The following is a 9683-nucleotide window of genomic DNA, read 5'->3' as shown; positions in this document are numbered from 1 at the left end:
GAGAGGTGGTGTTCTTTGGTGGATCCCAGAGCGGGTTAGTCACAGGGGCTGCCTGTGTGAGCCCAGCTGGCTTGTGCTCTTTGTGCTTTTTCTCTCCTCTTTACTAAACCAGGCCCCTTTGGGCAATGCCAGCCTATCTGTGACAACTGTGCCCGATGGCCAGGGCTTGGCCTATCTGACCCTGGGACCCTGGTCAAGGTCTGGGGCAGGAATCTTTCAGATTGCAGAAGCTCCGAGATGGGCCTGACTGTGGGAAGCAGGCCTGCTCCAAGGATGGCGCCTCCAAAGCTTTCCAGGCCCTGGCTCCAGGCCAAGGCTCAGGCCGGGCAGAGCATCACAGCATCAGGGGTCTTCTCAAGGGCCCAGTGCTGACCTGGCCTTCGTGCAGGCTGCTCTGGGAGGGGCTCCACTGAGACGGGTCTCGTGAAAGGCCAGTTACCTGCCAGTGCTTGGCGTCCAAAATAGAATCTGAAGGAGCAGCAAAGCCTTTAATTCAATGTGTCTCAACAGCGGGTCGGTGTGGGGATAACTATGATCTGACCGGCCTTGGGCTATAATTACGGAGTCAGAATGAAAAATTACAGGCATTGTGTGGGCTTGTTTTAAATATAACGTAATCCACACCGTCCTCTCTCTTATTTGCTAGATTTGAGGTGCAGTCTTGGGCAGTTGGCACAGGTTCTGCCTGACGTGTAGCAGATAAAAATGGCCCTTGCCCAGTGAAAAGGGCATGGCAGGAGGCCTCCCCAGACCCCTCGTGTTCCCGACTGCCCACGGCCCGTAACCCACAAGCACACGTGCACATGGCTCCGCGCAGGCCTCTGTCGTCCACGTTATCTGTGCCCCGCGTCTCCCCCACCAGCCTCCCTGCCTCCAGCCTCCCCCAGCCAGTCCACCAGAAATATCTTTGTAAAACACAGTCTTGAGGCTTAAGACCCATTAATGGTGGTGCCCCTCTGTCTATAGGGTAAATCCATCCAACTCCTAGTTCTTTCAGGTCTTGGCCCCAAACCACCTTTCAGCATCTTGTCTGGGAACAAGAAGCAGCCATAGAACTGAGGTGAACGGCCCGGGGTTCCCGACTATGCGGGATTAAACTCACAGGCTCCATGTCTCATGAGCTGAGTGAGAGTCTGAGCAGGTTATCCCATCCACGTGCTTTAGCTCCCTGATACTGTAGGTTGTTGAGAGGATGGCATGAGATAACACATTCCTGGGATGACCGCAGGCATGTCTCTTTTCCTCACCGAGTCTCAAATTACCTATTAAAAGGAAGAGATAGACTCATTGCCTTTCGGATCAGTAAATGTTTTTAAAGTGATATTTCTTCATGTAGTTGTATGTGGTGAGACAAATATGTGTTATTAGCTCAACCTTTCTGGAAAGCAAAGTCGAAAGACTAAAAACATGTTTATACTCTATGTGTATGAATAATCTAAGGGGAAATTCAAATTGTGGACAAAGATTTATATTTAAAAGATTTTTACCTCAGTGTTTCCCCACCACCCTGGTGTGTTTTTACATCCTTGAAAAACAAAAACCATAGATGACAAACATTGGGATAACAGTAAGTATTACTACTACTACTACTACTACTACTAAGTCGCTTCAGTCGTGTCCGACTCTGTGCGACCCCATAGACAGCAGCTCACCAGGCTCTGCCATCCCTGGGATTCTCCAGGCAAGAACACTGGAGTGGGATGCCATTTCCTTCTCCAATGCATGAAAGTGAAAAGTGAGAGTGAAGTGGCTCAGTCGTGTCCGACTCTTCACGACCCCATGGACTGCAGCCTACCAGGCTCCCCCGTCCATGGGATTTTCCAGGCAAGAGTACTGGAGTGGGGTACCATTGCCTTCTCCGACAGTAAGTATTGGGTTAGCCAAAAAGTTCATCCAGGGTTTTCCATAGTAAACCCCAAACAAATTAACTTTTTGGCTAACTCAGTATTTATTTGTGTCTCACTCAAAACTTGTATGTAAGAATTAAAAGTGTTTATGAAGAATATTCACTATGTTGAAAATGCTTATAATGTATAATTTAAAGTGAATAAAGTGCATACAAAATTGTATAATATATACTGTATGAGCTTGGTGATAATAAAAATATTATTTTTACTTATAATTAAAATGATCTTTGGTGAATCTATGGTACTGTATTCCCTTCTTTGTTGTTTTCTGTGTTTTCCAAATATTTAAGAGTGGGCATGCATTTTTATGGGCTTCCTTGGTGGCTCAGTTGGTAAAGAATCTGCCTGCAATTACAGAGACACAGGTTCGATCCCTGGGTTAGGACGATTCCCTGGAGAACGGAATGGCTATATACTCCAGTATTCTTGCCTGGAGAATTCCATGGACAGAGAATCCTGGTGGGCTACAGTCCATGGGGTCACAAAGAGTCAGACGCAAGTAAGCAACTAACACTTTCACTTTTATCATGCATTTGTTATATAATAATGGTTTTAGAAAGAGCTGAGTTATGTTGAAAACATTAAATGAAAGGGCAGAACGCTTGATGTTAGAGTTCCTGTCTGGCTTTTAACAATCTCTCTGACTCTAACGTTCTAGAACCATCCACGGAGTCTGAGAGGTGACTGCAGAGGCCCAGACCCCCCAAGGCCCGTCTACCTTCAGTGACAAGTGGCGGCAGGCAGGTCTGGTGCCTGGAGTCAGCAACTCGCCAAGCACGGGGGTTCGCCGAGTGCAAGTGCATAGCTCCCCTTGAGGTCAGCTGCTTTTCTGAAGTCTTTCTGGAATCTTCCCAAGTGCCCAAGAACCTTCAAGACCATTGGAAGTGGAGCAGTGTGCCAGCCCCCCATTCCTGCCACACTATGGAGTGCTGGGTGCTCTCCATCTACCTGGGGCCAAGGGGGTTTTCTGCCTGAGAGGTGAGCTCTTTCTGCCACTTTGGGCAAAAGGCTCACTGGAGCCGTTCACCTCTATGGGCCCCTCTGCTGTCACCTATCTGGACTTTGGGACCCCGCTCACTGGCTCTGTCAGACCCCACATTCCCAACTGCCAGGACATGCAGGTCCGTTTGGCGCGTTGTCCCGAGGATGGAGAGCCTGGAACACATCATTAGAAGGGCTCACTGAGGAGGGACAGCCTGGTCATTCCCAGCCATTTCCTGGGAGGTCAGCCCAGAGGAGCCCCCGCTGGAAGGAAGAACCTCGTCTGAGTTCACTGGGGAGGGCCCAGTGTCTGGGTCCAGCCGGCAGCGTGTCAGGGCTCGTCCAGGACCGTCACGGATCAGCCACGTGTCTGCCCAGTTAGAAACCAGAGAAAAACAGGATTCAGAGGTGGAAAGATGGAGACCGGCTTAGAAAGAGAGAGGCTGACACGCAGTGAGAGGCAGAGAGAGACAGACACACAGGGCCTACAACGCAGGAAGGTCATCGAAAGAAGGGACCAGTACCTACAACATGCTCATCCTCGATGCAGTCAGGGAAATGCACGTTAAAGTAGCTGAATGTGCTACTCCACACCTACTAAATTAGCACTCATTAGGGAAATGACAACATCTCATGCTCTGAGGCTGTGGTAAAGCCAGCTTAAACACACTGTCAGGGGCCCTGCAAATTAGCACAGTCTTCTAGGGAAGGAATTAGGCTATACGGCTCTCGAGCTATTAAAATGTTCATCCCCTTGCCTGTGGTAATTAAACTCCTGGGAGTGGGTTGTGAGGAAACAATTCAACAGAAAAATAACAGGCTTGTACATTAAAGGATGACGAGTGCAGTGTTCTCCGTTCTGTCCAACACACTATAGGAAGGCTGCTATAAATATTTACACAAATAGAGAATATGAAGACTGTGGTACATGCAAATAAACAGAAAATAAAACTATCAGTACATAAAAAATAATACATACGTGATCCCACCATCTGGATGTTTGGGCGGCCCCACCCTTGCTTGTGGGGAACAGTGGTCTTTGGCTCCTCACACACTCCTGTCTTCCCAAGGGACCTGCCCTGCCGCTCCCTGTCTGGAGCTCTCTAACCATGAAGCCTGATCCGCAGACCTCAGACTGGTGGGGAGACAGTCTCAGCTGAGGTTGCCCACCTGGCCAGCTCACTTGGGTGGCCCCAGAGAATCTGGGTAATGCCCGCTGAGTCTCTCCAAGGTCATACCCCAAGAAGTCAAGCCTGAACTGACACCATGGAGTTGCATTATTATTTAAGAAAAGGGATAAAGTTTGATTTTGCAGGCTCTGAAGTGTCTTGCTATTTTCAAGCACAGCAATCTGTTTAAGCCAGCTGCAGTCTGGACTCCCAGCTGAAGCATCATGAGGTGAAGGCAATTTATAACAGAAGGCAAAGGGAAGGAGGGCTCATGGGGTCACCTTTCCTGGCCTACCCCAACAGTAGGCACAGATGTGCTTCTGGACTTGAATCATCCAGTTTTCCTCTTCCCCTAGCTCCTGGCGACCATCTCAGAAGCTGGCACTGAGCAGGAATTCAGTAAATCGTGGGTGAATAAAAAGAAGGGAAAAAAGACCATGTAGTATGAGTGAGCATGTGTCACTGAACAATTCTGTCTTTATTCAAAGCCCGTCCGGCTTTGCAAATGTGTCCTTAATTGTGCTCTGGAGAAGCTACATCCCCTGTGCTTTCCCTGCTTACTGCCAGGGGATGCCCTTGCCTTACAGGGGGGCTAAGAACATTCAGTGACCATGCCTGTGTCCAGACAAACCAAACCTTGTTCATTCGGCCAGGGCATAGTTACTGGGCACAAAGAGGCTTTGTGATAGTCCCTGCCCTTGATGTGCTTTCAGTCTCATGGGAGAGACAGGAGTAAACAACAGGAGTAATTTAAAGAGCAATCACATGGCTGCTATAAACAGAGGGAGCAGCAATGGGGAGTGAGAAGATTCGGGAAGCAGGCTCAGGGTCAGGTGGAAGACCAGGCTCCTTGGTGGGGGTGGAAATGGAGCAGGGCTTTGAGGACAAGCAGGATTTTCTCCTCCATGGAAACTAATGGAGGAGAAAATTTCAAGGGGGGGATGTTACAGGAGGTCAAATGCTACAGGGGGATCAGAGAGGATGTGGACCGAAGAGGCTGCCGGATGTGACACTGGGACTAGCAGAAAGAGACTTGGAAAAAAAAGAAATTAAAAACAAAAGAGAGATGTGGGAAGGCTCTCAGGCTCTCCAGCCTCTCGTGTCAGCAGAAGCTAGTAGTTAAAGAGCACAAGCTCTGGAGTCAGCTTGGGTCTCAGCCCCTCTTCTTGGCTGGTCACTTGGGGTAGGTGCCTTAACGTCTCTGTGCTCCCGTGTTCTGATCCACCTCATGCTGGTGTGAAGGATATAGGGGTGCTCTGGACAGTGTCTAGGGGAGAGGGAGTGCTCACCGTGTGCTGGCTGGTCTCCACTCTCAAGGCTCCTTTTGGAATGGAACGTGTAACTTGAATTAAATCAGTGTGGGCGAATTACACGAAGATGCTTTAACTTTCAAGATGAACGTGTCTGGGCGTAATCCTCAATCACGGGGCCTTAGACCGAGAAGCACCAGACATGGAAGCAGCTCCAGGGTGTTAGGAAAAGTTCAGAGATGAGAATCCAGCTTGCGGGTGGAGGTTGGGAAGTGGCTGCAGTAGTGCCGCCTGGAGTGCTCCCGGGGAGGGCCAGGCAGCTCCTGGCGCTCTGGTCCCTCTCAGAAGTGGTCACTGCCGCAGGCAAACAAGCTAGATTATCTGTTAACAACTGTGATTTTCTGTCACCTCAGGCCTGGCCTCAGGCCTCTCTGCTGCCTGGCATGCCCCTGAGATTTCTGCTCAGCTAAGAATCAGCCTTTGCTGCCGTGCGGTGTGGGGATGGTCTGACCTCTGCTGTCCACGGTCTGTCATGGCACAAACTCAGACACTGGCATGGACTCAGAGGATGCATTTTCTTTTTTCAGCGTTCTGGACAGTGACTCCCAATATTAACATAGTTTACACTGTGACAGGGCTTCCCAGGCAGTGCTAGTGGTAAAGAACGCTCCTGCCAATGCAGGAGATGTTAAGAAATCCGGGTTCGATCCCTGGGTTGGGAAGATCCCCTGGAGGAGGAATTGGCAACCCACTCCAGTATTCTTGCCTGGAGAATCCCATGGACAGAGTCCATAGGGTTGCAAAGAGTCAGATACGACTGAGGAAACTTAGCACACTGTGACAATACAGAAAAATTTCACAAAGCAACTCTTACCTTTACTATGTGTGAACACTCTGATATATTCTGTATTTTCTATTTTTTATTTCATGAGTAAGAAAAATTATGATTACAATATAATAAATAGACCTCACAGTCCCAGGCTTTCTCATGCATCTAAAGAACCAATCACTTAGGGAACTAAATTAGTGCCTCATTTCCCAAACACTAATCAGTGTGTTCCATATCACTTTCAAATTTCTGGCCACACTGAAGGCTGACTGTTTATGGAATCTATTTTTTCTTTAAATCAATTCATTTAAACATTTAAAAATGCCCACTATAGCTGAAGTAAAATATTGGTGAAATAACAAGTATGAATGTTAGTTATATACATATATATAACTATATATATATATATAATACATTTATATTTATATTATATATAATTCACTGTTAAAATTCAACATTCAAAAAATGAAGATCGTGGCAGCTGGTCCTATCACTTCATGGCAAATGGATGGGGAAAAGAGTAGAAACAGTGACAGATTTTATTTTGTTGGGCTCCAAAATCACTGTGGACGGCGACTGTAGCCACAAAATTAAAAGACACTTGTTCTTTGGAAGAAAAGCTATGACAAACCTAGACAGAGCATTAAAAAGCAGAAACATCACTTTGCTGACAAAGGTCCAGGTGGCTTTTCCAGTAGTCGTGTATGGATGTGAGAGTTGGACCATAAAGAAGGCTGAGTGCCAAAAGAATTGATGCTTTTGAACTGTGGTGTTGAAGAAGACTCTTGAGAGTCCCTTGGACAGCAAGATCAAACCAGTCAATCCTAAAGGAAATCAATCCTAAATATTCTTTGGAAGGACTGATGCTGAAGCTGAAGCTCCAATATTTTGACCACCTGATGCAAAGAGCCAACTCATTGGAAAAGACCCTGATACTGGGAAAGACTGAGAGCAGGGGGAGAAGGAGCGACAGAGGATGAGATGGTTAGATAGCATCACTGAGTCAATGGAGTTTGAGCAAGCTCTGGGAGACGGTGAAGGACAAGGAAGCCTGGCATGCTGCAGTCCATGGGGTTGCAAAGTTAGACATGACTTAGTGACTGAACAAAAGAAAAACACTGAAAAAAAATTTAATTATCAAAATAAAAAATGTTTTCATACCTCCTAAAATCATCTTGCAGCAGTGTCTGCATTCCTCACTTTGGGAATCACATATTCAAAGATTGGTCCAAACATCTCATTTTCAGTGGGGGCAGTGAGGCCCAGAGGGATGAATTCACTTTCGGAGGTCTAGTTTCTCAGTCAGTGGGAAGGTCAGTCTGGTCAGGAGAGAGAAAAGAGAAAATAAAGGAATCAAAGTCTTATCAGTCTTAACATTTTTGGAGAGAGGCCCTACCCTGTAATCTCATCGGAGCCCAGATATCAGTGTAGAGCTACCTTGGCAGAGCCATTTTAAGCCTGGATCTTAGATACTCTTATCTTTGGAGGTCCTGATCCATATCATATCACATGTATTACAAGATGTGCCCATTGACCCTTATTAATTTCAATTTTTCTATTTTCTTCTACTTGTATTTTGAAGCCAATGGATTTTTGAAGCTTCAACAATTTTTTGCAGGTCCTAGGATTACAGCCTGCCATGCCTAATGAATAAAGTGGCCCTGGGACTGGTAAAGAATCTCATCAAAGACACACTAAAGAACCATTTAATTAGCCCTTTCTCCTGGTATCTTTAATGGGTAATGTGGACAGGCCACTGACAACTAAATGAATGAGTTTCCAGTGGAAAAATCTTTGCTGTTCTGAGAGTCCAGTGGAGGCAGTGCTGCTGCAGGTAGGCTAAGTGCCATGTGACTGGCAAGGTGCTCTCACTCTGTGCCTCAGTCTCCTTATTAAGTAAAACAAAGGGATTAGATTCCAAGAGAGTCAATCATCTAGAAATCAAGTTCTTGGCTTCTTCACAGTAACCTTTCTACCAGTTTTCCAGGTACGACTAATACGGAGATCAGGAGCATTTATTGCAGAAAGGTCTGGAAGGGTATACACCAAGTTACTGACACGAATTATTTCCAGAGGGAGAAAATGGAAAGCAATGATGACAGATTCTTTACACATCTTGAATTATTTCACTTGTTACATTAAGCACGTTATCACTTTTGTAATGAAAACATTGATAAAGAACAGTTAAAGAAAAGCAACCACTTTACTCATTTAAAAACACCGATTAAGAGTGTGTATCTAATGCACATGGTCTGTCACATTAAAAAGAGTAAATAAGCTCACCAAAAACTAAAATCCCAAAGCATTAGTCTATAGCAGAAGTTTGATGAAGCAGAAGCATCAGGGGTGCCTCTGGGGTTTTATGACATTCCCCTGGCCTGAGTCCTATTCCAGTGCACTCCCCTGTAATTACATGAATTAATGTGAGTAATGAATCACAGTGCCTGCCAACAGCAAGTACTCTATCTCCCAATGAGGTCCCACAGAATCCAGGTCTTTACATCCTGCTAAATGGGATAAATAGCACATATTGTTGAAAGCAGGGATGTCCCTTCATTCCCAGCCAAGGCCACCTTGAATAGCTCCACCTACTAATCTATTAAGATTTGCTGATCTAGGCGGGTAGCCCTGACCTGCCTTCAGTTGCTGCTAACCAGGTTAACTTAGAAAAACTAGGTACTGGTCAGCATATTCTCTATCACATCACCTGTTTGTCTCCTTCATAGTGCTCATCACGATAGAAAACTCTTGGTTTGTCATCTGTTGTCTGCCTTTTCACTAGAGTGTAAGCTCCCGGAGGGCTAGGACCCTGTTTGCCTTGTTCACTGCTATAGCCCAAATGCATGCCCGGCACAGAGTAGGTGCTCAATAAATATTCCTCCCCTGCACCTCCTCAAATCACAGGTCAGGTTTCCTTCCCAAGATTATTCTTGATTGTTGACGTTGACCTTCACTTTTCACTTTGAACTACATGTGACCTCTATTAAAACCTGTGTGTATGGCTACCAGGCACAAGGACTTGGCATAAAGAGAAATATATTGAAACATAAACAGAGGCCAACTAATTAATTAAGGAAAGTCTGTTGCTTGCACCTCAGGTTTACAGCAGGCATATAATTCCACTTGTTATGATTTGTTTGCTCCTTGTCCCTAAGTTTGAAGCAGCCAAGGTCATTCAGTGAGTGAGCGATAGTCGCTGAGTTGTGTCCAGCTCTCTGTGACCCCATGGATTGTAGCCTGCCAGGCTCCTCTGTCCATGGAACTCTCCAGGCAAGAATACTGGAGTGGGTTGCCATTTCCTTCTCCAGGGTTGAAGCAGCCAAGGTCATTCAAGGGGCCCCAAATTCAAAACTCACCTGCCTTGGAGGCTCAAACAGTCTCTTTTCCATCAGCTTAACACATACAGTATCTAGAGCCTAAAAACTTTTTATGCAGGCTTCAAATTAAAATAGTTCACTGGGTCAAAGGCTTGCCTTTGGTCCAAGGTGCAGGAGGGTCAATGGATGTTGGCTAAGTCCCGAAACCGCAGCTTGGCTCTTTCTTAAAT

At 46.3% G+C, this 9683-nt stretch overlaps 1 long non-coding RNA gene across 2 annotated transcripts; it reads right to left on the bottom strand.

Moving 5' to 3' along the window:
- Positions 1 to 6: 6 nt before the first annotated feature.
- On the bottom strand, positions 7 to 9677 carry LOC104993993. 2 transcript variants are annotated; one of them, XR_825902.1, is made up of 3 exons: positions 9493 to 9677; positions 7298 to 7455; positions 7 to 1262 (listed from the first exon to the last, which is right to left on the bottom strand). It is a non-coding gene; the product is annotated as an uncharacterized LOC104993993 (long non-coding RNA). The 2 variants fall into 2 exon arrangements; XR_825903.1 differs by lacking the exon at positions 7 to 1262 and adding an exon at positions 2443 to 3258.
- Positions 9678 to 9683: the final 6 nt, after the last annotated feature.

The sequence above is a fragment of the Bison bison genome, unplaced genomic scaffold, assembly GCF_000754665.1.
Source record: "Bison bison bison isolate TAMUID 2011002044 unplaced genomic scaffold, Bison_UMD1.0 scf7180017864249, whole genome shotgun sequence".
Taxonomy (NCBI): Eukaryota; Metazoa; Chordata; class Mammalia; order Artiodactyla; family Bovidae; genus Bison; species Bison bison.
This window is presented reverse-complemented; position numbering and strand designations above follow the sequence as displayed.